This window comes from Sorex fumeus, unplaced genomic scaffold (assembly GCF_029834395.1).
Source record: "Sorex fumeus unplaced genomic scaffold, SorFum_2.1 ptg000009l, whole genome shotgun sequence".
Taxonomy (NCBI): Eukaryota; Metazoa; Chordata; class Mammalia; order Eulipotyphla; family Soricidae; genus Sorex; species Sorex fumeus.
In genome coordinates, this window is record NW_026606066.1 from 5078331 (window position 1) to 5093796 (window position 15466).

Genomic DNA, 15466 nt, shown 5'->3' on the forward strand with positions numbered 1-15466 from the left:
TACACTATGTCCACCACCAGAGTGCTAAAAGCAACAAAAAAGGCTATTTTATGTCAGTCTATGAGAAAGAAAGATACTGAAATTTATTTTTGGAAAAAAACTACTGTGGTTCAGACATCCTAAGCAATTTGTCAAAAGTTCTGCAGTAAAGAAAGGCATTCGAGACTCAAGTAAAATGTACTCAGTATTATTATGGTGCATTGATTTTAAAACTAGGGAAAGATCTAGTTTGAACTATAAATGAAATTAGTAAGAAAAAATTTAGTCCCATGTAACTTCTCACCAATGTTTCCAGTGCCTGGTCTTTAAAATATTCTTATTTAGTTCTCTATAAATTCCATGAAATTACACAACCTGCAGAAGATAAAAAAAGAATCTCTCTTTTATATTGTGTATATATGTGGTATGTGTGTGTGGGGGGGTAATGTGCATTTTATAAAAATCTGTATCATATCATTTTTCCTAAATGTGTGTGTTTGTGTGTGTGTGTGTCTACGTGTATGTGTGTGTGTGTGTCTGTGTGGGCATTCCTGAGGGTGCATAGGCATGGGTATATGTATTACCGCAGATTTTCTAGGTTAAATACAAAATTTCATATACTAGTTTATTTGTTTAAATACATGTGTTTCTAAATATAAGCATATTTGACAGTGTGTAGATAATCCTGGCATTTCCATTTTTGATGGTGTTTTAAATGTATTGAGAGAATTAAGAATATTAAATTGTGCTTTCTACTCCAATATTTAAAGAAAATGTATTTACATTTCTATTTAAATTTAATGTCATGTTTATAACCAAAATTTAGCATTCCTTTTTTTTTGTGGAATTATTGGCACATATAAATACCCATAACAACATTTTACCAAATAAATAAGCAAATGTTTTAACTTTGCTAATATAGGCAATAAATTAAAATACATTTAAATTAAAAATGCGAGACATGTGTTACTATAGCCTTGTAAGTTTTGAATGTGGCATTTAAATATATACAAACTAATACATGGGAGATAATTATAAAAAATGAGGTGAATAGGGGAAATTTATATTTCGGTAAGTTTTTACTTACTAAAGTCTTATTCATAAGCATGTTAAATAAAACTAGCATAAAATAATAAAAAAATTAAAAATAGACATAATATTGCCATTTTCAACTTTCTTTAGCTTTAATTGATACATACCATCATTTAACTTTTAAGTCTTAGAAAAAATGTGCATATATTTCCATTTTATTATCCATAATGGGTTCCATCAAATATATATATCAATATAGCACTGGAGCGATAGCACAGCGGGTAGGGCGTTTGCTTTGCAGCCAACATGGCTGACGCGAGTTCGATTCCTCCGCTCCTCTCGAAGAGCCCAGCAAGCTACCAAGAGTATCCTGCCTGCTCAGCAAAGCCTGGCAAGCTACCAGTGAGGTATCATATACTAAATACAGTAACAAGTCTCACAATGGAGGTGTTACTGGTGTCTGCTCGTGCAAATTGATGAACAACGGGAGGACCGTGACTGTGACCACTATAGCACTGTCCTCCTGTTGTTCATCGATTTGCTCGAGCAGACACCAGTAATATCTCCATTGTGAGACTTCTTGTTACTGTATTTAGTATATCAATACCTCACTGGTAGCTTGCCAGACTTTGCTGAGCAGGCAGGATACTCTTGGTAGCTTGCCAGGCTCTCCGAGAGAGGTGGAGGAATAGAACCCTGTTTTGGCCTGGTTGGCTGTGCTCAAGGCAAAGGGCCTTCTGCTGAATTATTATTTTAAATAATATATCCCTAAAATGTATCCACTTTGCAAATAAGCATATTTTCATATCACCTATATGCCCCATCCCCCTGGAAATGAAGACGAACCATTCTACTTATTTTCCTCTTAGTTTTACGTTCTTAGATTCTACATATAAGCAATATTTGATTTTCTCTGCCTGAATTGTCCTACTTACCATTATGAGTTCCAAGTTGATTCATGTGCTTTCAGATAGAAGTATTCATCAAGAATGAAAAATTCTATTATATACTACACATAAAAAGTATTCAGTGGTAGGGCATTTGCCTTGCATGCAGCAAGCCCAGCTGAGCTGGGTTTGATTCCTCTGCCCCTCTCGGAGAGCCCGGCAAGCTACCGAGAGTATCTCGCCTGCACGGCAAAGCCGTGACGTATTCAATATGCCAAAGACAGTAACAACAAGTCTCATAAAAATGGAGACGTTACTGGGCCTGCTCGAGCAAATAGATGAACAACGGGAGGACAGTGAAAGTGTCATATAAAATATATACACAAAAATACATCTGTCCTTGAACAAATTGACTATTTATATACCATGGCCTTTGTGAATAATACTGAAATAAAACTAAATTCACTTATAATGTTCAGGCAATTTCATTTGGGGGGAGGGTTTTTCTATCTACTTTAGTGTGGTGGGGGAATGTTAAGTAAAAAAGTAAAGGCCCTCCCGTTGATCATCAATTTGCTCGAGCGGACCCAGTAACGTCTCCATTGGAGACTTTGTTGTTACTTTGTTTGGCATATCGAATACGTCATGGGGAGCTTGCCAGACTCTGCCGTGCGGTTGAGAAACTCTCAGTAGCTTGCCGGGCTCTCTGAGAGGGGCAGAGGAATCGAACTCGGGTCGGCCATGTTGGCTGTGTGCAAGGCAAACGCCCTACCGCTGTGCTATACTGACTATTTTCAGGGGCTACTTCAAGATGGTGCTTACAGGGTCACTCCCTCTGGTGCTGGGGGTATTATAGAGTGCTGGGCATAAACTCAGGGCTACTGTGTGTATAGTGTCTTGTTCAGCTAATTGAGTGCAGTTATCCAGTTCTAGATAAAATTTAGTGCAAATAGTTGTTAAAAGTACACTGATAGGATTCTTCAAATTTCAGCATTATCAGCTATACCTCTTTTGCTGCTTCTTATAATGTGTCGTTCTTAATTTTTCTAACCCTATCTAAAAATGCAACATTTTCACTCAACTTCTTAAGGTTTTCTTTCTTTCCATTTCTATTTTATTTTTTCCATGGCCTATACCATTTATTCCTTTCTAACCTTAAGCTTTGTTTATTCTTCTTTTCTTAAGTTTTCTATTTTTTGAGGTGCAGTTAGGTTGTTTATTTGAGATATCCATTTTCTGTTCACATTGGCATCTGTCACTATTATTTAACCTCCACTTAGAATTTCCCCCCATAGTTCTGTCCCCTAAATGTTGGTACTATCTTGGCTTTTATTTTTTTTTTGCTTTAATATATATTTTTACTTGTTTTTCTATATGTTTTTTGAATCATTAATTGCTTGAGAATGTTCTACTTTATAGACATATATAAATATATGTATGGGTTTTCTGTGTTTTTTTTCTATTGTTGTTTATAGTGTTATATTACCTTTTGTTTAAAAATACTTGATATTTTAAAACGCATAAAATCTAAAATTCTGTTAGACATTTCATGGCAGCATATAATATAGTATTATTCTGAAGAATGTCCCTTGTGAACTTGAGAAATAGTTGTGTTTTCATGTTGATGTGTTAAAAATAAAGTATATGTCTGTGAGGTTCACTTGTTCCTGTAAACTGATGGTCAAAGAAACACAAGTAATTATAATAAATAACTTTGTTATAATTACTTCCATTATTGTTTTTATTTTTGAAATAGATAATTATTTATACATGTAAGAGATGCTGCCTAATTTACTTTGCATTCCCCTATTTTGTATCAAGCTTACAAAATCATGTGCATTCATTAAAGCCGTATGTCTACATTAGTGTTTAAAGAAATAATAAATCTAGTGTAATTATTTAAACAGAATTTTCAGAAAATTTTGAAGAAAAATAAGACACTCTGATCAGAGAAATATTTGACAAAAATAAAGAAATAAGCACATCAAAACATTGTCTTGGAAAAGCATTTTATCACATAAATATTTTCTGGATTATAGTATACATCAATTTTTGTATATATAATCAGTATTCCCAGCACAGATAAGATAGTCTTTGAAAATTCTGAGTTTTCACATTGATTGCTTTAATACAACAAATTTTAAATGATTCTCCTTTGAATCCCTACAATGATCTATTACTTACAGTAATGATGCAGCTGTAAATATTGAAAAAGAAATGCAATTTGAATACAAATACATTAGATGTACTTCAAATTCTTCTGTTTGCCTCATTCCAAAGATTGTACTGCTTTTTAAGTTTACAATTTTTTTTATTTTCTACACTATACTCATAGAGTGTCTGTTCAATTTTATTCGTCAGTGTCTGAGTGTACAACAGTACAACAAATTAATTCTTATTAATTTAAAATTCTTTGTATGTTTAGGCTATTTATCTATTAATAAAGTCCAGGAAAAATAATTTGTTTCAGAGGATAAATATAAGATAATGCAAAATATTAATTAGGAGATAACTAGATTCCTCTGACCTCAATATTATGAAAGTGGGAATAGGGAAATAAACAAAGAGGGGATAAAAAGAATTAGATGAGAGATAACAAGGGCTTGAACACATTGGAAATGTAGAGATGTAGAGATCTATATATTTGAACTACAGAACAGACAAAAATGGAAGCATGAATTATAATCAACAACAACTGAACTCATAAATGTGCCGGTTGGAACTGAAAGACAGTACAGCAGGGAGCACACTTTTCTTGATTAAAAGTACTTTGATGAACATTTTCAAGAGAATTTTAAGAAGTGAGACTTTTTTTCACTGCCTTATGTTTTCTTTTGTTTTGCTTTGTTTTGTTTGGGGAGGCATAGTTTAGCCACACCTGATTGTGCTCTGGGCTTTTTCCTGCCTCTTTGCTCAAGGATCATGCCTGACATTGCTTAGGGGATTATACACAGTGTTGGGGACTGAAGTAGGATTTGATGCATGCAAGGTAAGTGCCTTACCTACTGTTCTATCTCTTTGGCCCCATAACTATTTTATTTAAGTTTATGGATTAATTATTGCATGGATTAGAATTAATTTCTTAGGATCATTATAGCTATGTAGAACTTATTACTCTTATTTATTTAAATCATATTTTAGAATATCAGAATGCTAGATGAGTTGAACGAAGATAGCAGTTGAGAATACAGCTTTTTCTCTCCCAAAGTATTTTTAAAAACATTTAATCAGGCTTAAATATAGATTGATGATTCCTAAACATACAGGATTGGTCAGATACAGACATAGGGTTCAAAATATGTGTGCTTGAATTTATGTCCACTCACATGTGAACATGATTTGCAGGAAACAAGGGTGTTTCTACAATTGTCTTTTTGTCATCAACATAGTTGTGTCATTAACATAAGTTTTTCACAGTTGCTATAGAGACTAAACAATACTAAGTACTGCTCACATGGTAAATTATGGAAGCTTGGTAGCTGTGGCTATTTTTACTATGAATAAACTAACTGAAGCTTATTAATTCTTATTGTAACACTATAAGAGATATCATTTGTATTCATTGGGAAGACCAGACTTTGAAGCCCTGAACATTGTGCAGAATAGCCTCCTCATTCTACTTTTGAGAATTTTCATTCATAGGACATTCATGTAAAACTGAGGACCAGAATGTCTCCTTTATGCCGTGGCATGAGACTCACAATTCTTACTGTCTTTTATTCCTGCCCACCTTAATTTCACTCCTCATTTCTCTTGAAACTTCTGTCCTAAATATCTATTTTCTAGTTGACATAGCAGTTTGCTCAGGCTGACAGTTACACCTCTGCATATGCTTTCTGTTTGGACTTTTAAGAGTTTCTTTTTTGTTTTCTTTTGATCCTAATTATGGCCCACTGTAAACTAATTAACTTCTCTCTTCTCTCGGTGTCTCCCAGGAGGTTAGAGTGCTTGGCAGCTAGGGCACCAGTTGCACTGCAGCTGGGGATAAATGATAACAAAGCATATTGATTCACCAGGTCTGCTACCTACCTGCAATTTTCTCATAGTCTCCTTGCTAGTTAAGATAACAAGAGCAATCAAAAGTACAACTTTGTGATGGTAAAGCTGTATTTTAACGTTTAAATGTTCTTTTTTTAAATATTACTTCCAGAGTATAGGCAAAGTAAGCTGAAAATGATTATAAAATTGATTAAAGGATCAGTGAGTTAATTTATGCCAGTAAATAACGTAATCCAGGTCCTTCAAATAATATCACAATCAAATCAGAGGTACTTGGTTTGTGTCGTTCACTAGGTTTCAGGGCTTCATAGGATCATGAGAGTCTGATACTAGGCAGTGGATATAAAGTAAAGGATGGGCTACAATTTTCTGTGTAAAATTGAGCTTATAGTAAAAGATAATATGCAACAATTCCTATTGCAAACTTCTGCTACAAAGCTTGTCTTCGCATACACTCTCTCTCCCTTACTCTCTATTTTTTTTTTGGGGGGGGGGGGGTTGTTTCACACCGGCGATGCACAGGGGTTACTCCTGGCTCATGCACTCAGAAATTACTCCTAGCAGTGCTCGGGGAACCATATGGTATGCTGGGAATCAAACCCGGGTCAGCTGTGTGCAAGACAAACACTCTACCTGCTCTGCTGTTGCTCCAGCCCCCTCTCCATTACTCTTTATTTCTATTTATAAATACCTTTTATGCAAACACACACATATATAATGATGTATATAAGAAATACATACAAACATGTGGATTATTATATTTCTTTTCATTTTTTAAATTTTCGTGTCTTTAGAAACAACGTTTGCTATAATTTTTCATATTAAGATTGATTGCAAAATGTACTTGAATTATTGCATTGCTGGTTAAATATTCAGGGATAAATCTACTCTACTTAATACAAGATATGACCTAAAATTTTAAGGATATTTATTAATGTAAGGTGCCAGTGTCTTGAGACAAAATTCCAAAGAATGAGGATTTAATTGAATTTTTGTCTTTGGGGAAATAATTAATCTTGTCCCTTTTCAATTTGTAAAAATGCAAAATTTAAAAGGATAATTTGAAGTTTTTACCTCAATTATTCCCAAACTCCCTCAGATATCATTTCATTTTCCTGTTTGTATGTGGGATAACTGTAGGTCCAGATGGCTGAAGGGAACTGTCAAGATGACTGGTCTCTGTAGTTTTTAAACTCTCATATATAATATCTGATATAATATTTTAATAGAGACACCAAGATTATTCATTAAGTGTTAACAAAATTAAAAATGTTTTTAAGTTGGATATTTTGTTTAATCTAAATTTGTCTGGATACATTGTTTCAGAAGACTCATATACAAAGGTACTTACACATTGTAAATATTTTAATCATATTATTTTTTTTGTTTCAGAGTCTGTCTCTTAGACATGCTTTTCCACAAAGCTAATGTCCCCAAATACCTTAATTATAGGTATACTGCACATGAATAATAGCACAGTGGTAGGGTGTTTGCCTTGTGTGCAGCCGGTCCAGCCAAAACGGGTTTGATTCCTCCGCACCTCTCGGATAGCCTGGCAAGCTACCCGTGATGTATTCAATATGCCAAACAAGTCTCACAATGGAGACATTACTGGGCCTGCTCAAGCAAATCGATGAACAACGAGAGGACAGTGGCAGTGACAGTTGATTTCATTCTACAATAACTTAAAGCTTAGGAATGCATATGCATGAACAAATATATCTGAATACTACAGAATATAATTTTCATGCATCTTATTTTTTTGCTTTTGTATTGAGGCACAGTGATTTATAATGCTGTTAATGATAGCTTCATGCATAACTCATTCTGATACCATTTCCACCACCCACCACCAGAGTGGCTGGTTAGCTTCACCAATACAAACAACAAACAAGTGCCAACAGCCCTTCCAATCACTTGCCTTGCCCCTCTCAGTTAAACTCATTTCTGTTGAACAACTCTCTAGTTCTGTTACCTTTGTCCATTTATTATTACCTTATTATGTTTCTTTATATCACACATGTGAGAAAGGTTATTCTATATCTGTCTCTAATCTGACTCACTTTACCCAGCTTACTACTTTCTATTTGAGAAGAAAAGATGAAACTATGCTTAACTAGGATAAATATCTACATGTCCAATATATTTATCAGTTCCTGGGGTAATCAAGAGCTCTAATTCATAAAATCAAATTAATTTTTATTTTTATTACTTGCTCTGCTTAAAAGTATGGTGATATTCCTATTCATTGTAAAAGCATCAACATGAAAACTGCTAATCTTGCATCTTGAATAGAAGACTAAGTATTATTTTTATTTAATTCTTCTAAGAATGTTGAAAGAAGTCTTCTAATGTTACTCTTCTGAAACTTCATAAATAATCTTACTAACAAAGTTCTTGAGTTGTGTTTTGCTTTCCCTTTTATCCTATATAAGTGAAGAAGATATACAGATTGTAAAACTCCTTCAATGACATCTCTCCCTCTTTCACTCCATTACATTTCACATTCTTTCTTATAACTTGTGCTCTGTAAGTCTCTTAATAATGTTCTCCCAGCCTGATTTTCATATGCTCCCTCTGTTTACTACCATGTATAGCACTAAGGCTTGATATTTGGTAAGGCTTCCATTGTGATGGAGAAGATTAGAGTTAGTAGAATTCCAGACTAAGGTAGATATTTTCATGACAGAATTATAAAGACTAGAGTCAACGGCATAACCATATATTTTTCTATGATAGATTATTTTTAAGATTATATCCTTAGTTTAGCGATCATATAAATATTTTAAAAGTCTATTTCTTGGGCTTGAGAGATAATACAGTATATAGGAGCTTATTTTTCCTGCAGTTCAAATGGGTTCAGTTCTGGCATATTATCTCTCAAGAATCATCAGAAATGATCCTTGATCACAGAGTCAGGATTCCGCCATGCACAACTGGATGTGGTACAAAAATCAAAAAGAGAAAAGTAAAATAAATCTATCTTGTACTGTTGAAATGGAGACATTTTAAGAGATATATTAATAAAAGTACATTTTTAAATTACTTAAGACTAAATATGGAAAGAAGAAATTGGATTTTTATTTTAAAAGTTTTATTAAAGTAGTTTTTTGTTGAAATATTATTTAGGCTTCAGATGTACTTCATATAGTTAGAAATATAGATATAAATAAATGCTACATTATAATAATCAACAATCTAGTTTTCACATTAAAAAAAAGATCACCCTTTTAGGACCCTCCTTCACTGCTGGTGGGAATGCCGGCTGGTCCAACCCTTTTGGAAAACAGTATGGACGATTCTCAAAAAATTAGAATTTGATCTCCCATTTGACCCAGCTATAGCACTCCTGGGAATATATCCCAGAGAAGCAAAAAAAAGTATAGTCGAAGTGACATCTGCAATTGTTTGTTCATTGCAGCACTCTTTACAATAGCCAGAATCTGGAAAAAACCTGAGTGCCCGAGAACAGATGACTGGTTAAAGAAGCTTTGGTACATTTACACAATGGAGTACTATGTAGCTGTTAGAAAAGATGAAGTTATGAAATTTACATACAAGTGGCGCTACATGGAAAGTATCATGTTAAGCGAAATGAGTCAGAAAGAGCAGGATAGACACAGAAAGATTGCATTCATGTGGGGAACATAAAGCTACAAAACGGGAGACTAACATCCAGGAATGGCTCAGATTAGTACCAGGAATTTTGCTCCATGACTTGAAGGCCAGCCACATGTGCTAGGTGAGAAGGAAGCTCAGCTGGAGAAGAGAGCACCAAATAAAGGGTGTTGTGAGACCCTCCCAGGGTGGGAGAGACATGCTAAAAGTAGTCTATAGACCAAACATGATTGCCACTCAATGCCTCTCTTGCAAAACACAGTACCCAAAAGAAGAGAGAGAGAACAAGGGGGAATGCCCTGCCACAGCGGCAGGGTGGGATGGGGGGGGGGATGGGGGGTGGAAGGGATGCTGGGACCCGTGGTGTTGGAGGATGGGCACTGGTGGAGGGATGGGTACTCGATCATTGTATAACTGAAACCCAAGCACAAAAATTTATAAGTCTATAACTGTACCTCATGGTGTTTCACTAATAAAAAAAATGATAAAAAAAAGATCACCCTTTAATCTACTCTACTACTCCACTGCTTTGATAGCCATCATTAAATTTTAAAAATCTAAATGTTTGCAGTTGTTTAATTTGACTCTTTCTATAATTTGTTTATCTTCCACATGCAGATAAAATTTTAATATAATTGCCTTTTAAAAATCTGATTTCTGGGGCTGTAGAAATAACACAGCAGGTAGGGCATTTGCCTTGCATGCAGCCGACCAAGGTTCTGTTCCCAGCATTCTATATGGTCCCCTGAGCACTGCCAGGGATGATTCCTGAGTAACGAACCAGGTATAACCCCTATGCATCGCCAGGTGTGACCCAGAAAAAGAAAGAAAAAATTTTATTTCTTTTATTTAGCATAAGATATTCAAGATTCACCTTTTGCTTTTATATTTATATTTTATCAAATGAACATAATATCTAGTCATATCATTAATATCAATGTGTTAAAATAATTCAGTAAAGATCTTATAAATTTTTTTCGTAAACAATTTTTTTCATTCAACAAGCATGTACATATAAATTGGTTTACTGTTTTTTATTGTATAATTATTAAATTAGTCTCTTTGTATAAGAAATGCTTAAATAAGACTCAGATGACTTTAACTTTATTTTATTCTGATAGCCAGAATTACAGAATTTGTGTTGTGCTCAACCAAAGAGCACTTATATCATTAAGTCTCTAATATATGGTGTATGAAGATGCAGTTTAAATTAAAATCAGTAATTTGAATATAGTTCTAATAAAATAGCCTTCTAAATACGATAAATTATTTTACAAAGTATTTAAATACACTTTGAAATTTTACTAAATTTATGCCAAGAGTCTATTGGATTTCTACTGAATTTTACTGAACATAATAAGAGGGCAGAAGTCTCGAAATCTTTTAAAGACAAGCTTCAATTTATACTGCCTAGAGATATCTTATAGCATTGTCATATAATTTTTGAGTTTGCACTTTTATAATTTGGAAGATATTGAGTTGCTATACAATGTATATAAATTTTTTAATTGTAAGATTAAAATTTAAATAAATGAGCATCACAGTCCAAACAGTGAGCTCCTCAAATCTGTCCTTATTAAAAAAATCTGTAGAACAGTTTGATGCTCAAGCTTGTGTATTTCACATTTCATTTCTTTCTCAATTAATTAGAATAGAACTAAAGCCTACTTTTCAAGAATTAGGGTATATATTTTAGCAATTTATTTTTATTAGTAGTAATGGAATTACAATAAAAAATGCATAGGTAATAAAACTATCAGTAACAGATATCAGTAATTTATTTTAAGATATTTATTGATATTACTGAAGAGAGAGAATAGTATGTGTTTGTATGTAGATATATAATGCATATTTTACAACATATATTCATTATTATACTTAAGTACATCTTAATATTTGCCTGTATGCATCTGTCATCAATCTATTATTAATAAGTTATTTTCAATTGTCTTAGTAGTATTTGAGATATAAAAAGGTGAATGATAAAAGGAAATTGGAAGAATAGTATTAAAAAAGAAAACAATGCTTTAAAACACAAAACCTAAAAATTTTGAAAAAAAAATATCCAAAAATATCCAATTTTAAAAAGTCATTAGGAAGTCAAATTTCTACATTAATTTTCTAGGAATACATAATATTAATTTTCAAATTTCTACATTAATTTTCCAGGAATACATAATATTTAAAATTTTCTAGGAATACATAATATTTAAAATGTAAAATATTCATTGAGCCTCAATATGAATGTAAAATCAGACTTAAATTTATTACTGCCACTTATCACTTCACTTAATCACTTAATCCCCGTTATTCATCGATTTATTCGAGCGGGTGCCAGTAACGTCTCCATTCATCCCGGTTGCGTGCTAGCGTAGCCCAATGGTATCTGTTCGTTTTAGGAACATGTAGAGCCTCAAACCGATCATTTAGGGTCTTGACGAAGAAGTCTGACCATCTTATAGGTGGGCGTCCACGTGATCTTTTGATGTCTCGTGGAATCCAATCAGTAATGGCTCTAGTCCAGCGGTTGTCTGTAAACCTCATTACATGTCCAGCCCATCTGATTTTTGATGTCTTGGCAAATGAGACAGCGTCTCTGATTCTTGAGCGTTGACGAAGATCAGAACTCCGGATTCTATCTCTCATTTGAGTGAATCGTGATATTCCAAGCATAGTTCTTTCGATTCCTCTTTGAGAGACCCGAATAGTGTTCTCATCCTGTTTTCGTAGGGTCCAGGTCTCTGAGGCATATGTTAATGCAGGAAGAATAGTGGAATCAAAGAGATGTGCTCGTAGTTGGAGGTTCTTTGTCCTTTTAGTTATTTCTTCAATGCTCTTGAAGGCATTCCAAGCCGCTCTCTTCCTCCTGCGTAACTCAGGTGCCAGGTCATTCATCATGTTGATTTCTCGACCTAAGTATATATAACTGTTGCATTCGGAGATGGTGGTTCCGTTGAGAGCGAATGGAGCGTCAGGAACAAGGCTGTTTCTCATAAACATTGTCTTCGTAAGATTCGGCTGTAGTCCGATCTTTCCACACTCACGGTCAAAGTCCGCAAGCATTTGTGCCGCTTGGCTGATGTTTGGTGTTATTAGAACGATGTCATCAGCAAAGCGGAGGTGGTGTAGTTGCCGACCATCTATCTTCACTCCCATGTTTTCCCATTCTAGTCGTCGCATGATGTTCTCGAGGGTGGCACTGAAGAGTTTTGGTGAAATGGTATCACCCTGCCGAACCCCTCTCTTGATATGGATGATTACTTCTTTGTAGAATGGTGAGATCTTGGTAGTGAATCCGCAATAGAGCTCACGAAGGATCCTGATGTATTGAGTTTGTACGCCCTGATTGGCTAGGGCTTCCATGACCGCTTCCGTCTCAACAGAATCAAAGGCCTTCTTTAAATCAATGAACGTTAGACAGAGCGGCATCTTGAACTCCCGAGATACCTCAATGAGCTTGGTTATTGTGTGGATATGGTCGATGGTACTGAATCCTTTTCGGAATCCAGCTTGTTCACATGGTTGTTCTTCATCTAGTGTTCTGCTAATCCTATTCAGGATGACTCGAGTGAATAGTTTGTAGATGACAGACAATAGGCAGATTGGGCGATAGTTGCCAATGTCGTGGATGTCTCCTTTCTTGTATAGTAGTACAGTCTTGCTGGTTTTCCATTGGGATGGAACCTTGCATTCAGACAGGTAGCGTGTGAAGAGTCGAGCTAATGTATTGATGAGTACTGATGGTAAGTTCTTCAGGTGTTCAGGTCTGATCTTGTCTGGGCCAGGTGCTTTTTGTTTCTTTACCGACGAGATGGCATGTTGGATTTCGGAAGGGAGAACATTGGGAACGACATATCCATCATGTGGTATGTGGTATGTGGGCAAGTGGATGTGGCTATTAAAGAGATCTGAGTAGAATTCATGAATAATCTTCTCCATTGCCCTTCTGGAAGATGTGATAGATCCATCATGATGTCGGAGGGCAGTCATCTTGGTTTTGTAGTTGGTGAAGGACAGGCGGGCATTACGAATGTTTTTGCCAGCTTCTGCTGCATCTACCAGTACTGCTGCTCTCCTGTTCTTGAGGTCATCCTTGATGGCTTTTCTGCACTGTTTTGCCAGTTCGGACGTTTGCTTGTGGTTACCTGAGGCACGTGCCACGCCACGTTGGCGAATAAGTTGAAGACCTTATGGTACAAGCACGAAAGATCAAGTATGACATCATTGGTCTGACCGAAACGAGAAGACATCAATCCCATCATGCTGTTTTCGACACTGGAGAAGAACTGTTCCTTGGAACATGTGATAAAAGAGGCGTCGGTGGTGTCGGTATCCTTGTCAACACAAACTTAGTCACAAGCATTGATTCATTTGAATGCCTAACAACCCGAATCGGACGATTACACTTGAATAAATGTGGCTCACTACCGGCAGTTTCTATCTTTGTTGTCTACGCACCAACATCCAGTTATGGTGAAAAAGAAACTGAGAAATTCTACATGGAGCTGGAGAAATTCTATAAAGAAGATCACACCTTCTACAAGATCATTGTCGGTGATTTTAATGCCAAGATAGGACCAAGAAGATCAGTCGATGAACTCCACATCGGAACCCATGGCCTGGAATGGAACGAACAAGGTGACAGACTGTCTGAGTTCATCATGTCAACCAAAACCTTCCATGGTAACTCACAATTCCAAAAGGCTGAATCTAAACGTTGGACATGGGAGTCTCCCGATGGACGGTTCCACAATGAAATAGACCACATCATATTCAATCGGCGGTTTTGCCTAACCGATGTTGCTGTTGTCCCAAAATTCCAAACGGGATCAGACCACCGTCTTCTTCGTGCAAAATTCTACCTCACAGAACGAGGAGAAAAGAATGCAAGGTTTAAGAAGAGGACTCCCAGAACAACCACCAACTGGGAACTCTTTGGCTCTGTTGCAGCAACATGGGAAGATGCCGTCATTGACAACATTGATGAGGAATACGATCGAATGATTCAGCACCTCCATGATTGTGCAAGGAATGCCAAGAGAGAGATAACCACAAAAAACCGTCTTTCTTCGAACACTCTTGAACTTATTACTGCCAATTAAGTAAAAATAATCAAAATGAAAACAAGAAACATTTTAATTGTCAAAGTGAAGCAAAACAATATATTCACATAAAATATTCTGAAATATCTTTTTCTTTGATCAGTCCTCACACACATATGTAAAAATCAGAAATCCATTGTTGTAGCTTAGTACTGGTACTGCCCTACCAGTTCAAGTCAAATGTAATTCTAACATAACACTTACTATGTGACCAATAAACTCCCTGCAAGACTTAGTAAGGAATGTCAAAAGAATAAGTTTCAGTATATGAATTACATAAAACTAGAGCAAGATACAAATATTTGACATAAAACACTTGCAACTCATCTAAATAAATGAGCAATTGGTGTTGGTTTGCAAGAGGCAAAGAAAAAACTGTGGGTAGAGAAATATTCTCATGATAATTGTGATAATAAGAGGGAAATGAAGTCGTCTTTTTCAGTAAGAGTGGGTAGTGATTCACTATGTAGAATCCTAATAAATTCTTGATGTCAGCAGAGAATGTCAGTTTTGTTGAATCTGAAGTTTATTTTTCTGAACACAGTGGCTCTTTCTATGATGGTGGAGATATGCTAATGCTAGTGTCTGGTGTAGCTACATTGTGTTCATGAAACATCTACAATAACTGTAATGCAGATCACATGCTTAAGTAAAATAAAGATACAAAGTAATCAGTAACAAGCAAAATATATGATAAAATGCCCAATTATAGTGCAAATGGAAGCAAAATTTATACATGGTCAAAGGTATTTGAATCATGTAGACCATGATTTTAAGAGAAATGATGTAAATCAAGAAAATGGAGGCATACACATTCTAAAAATGTCATTGCTTTACTCAGGCCTTCCT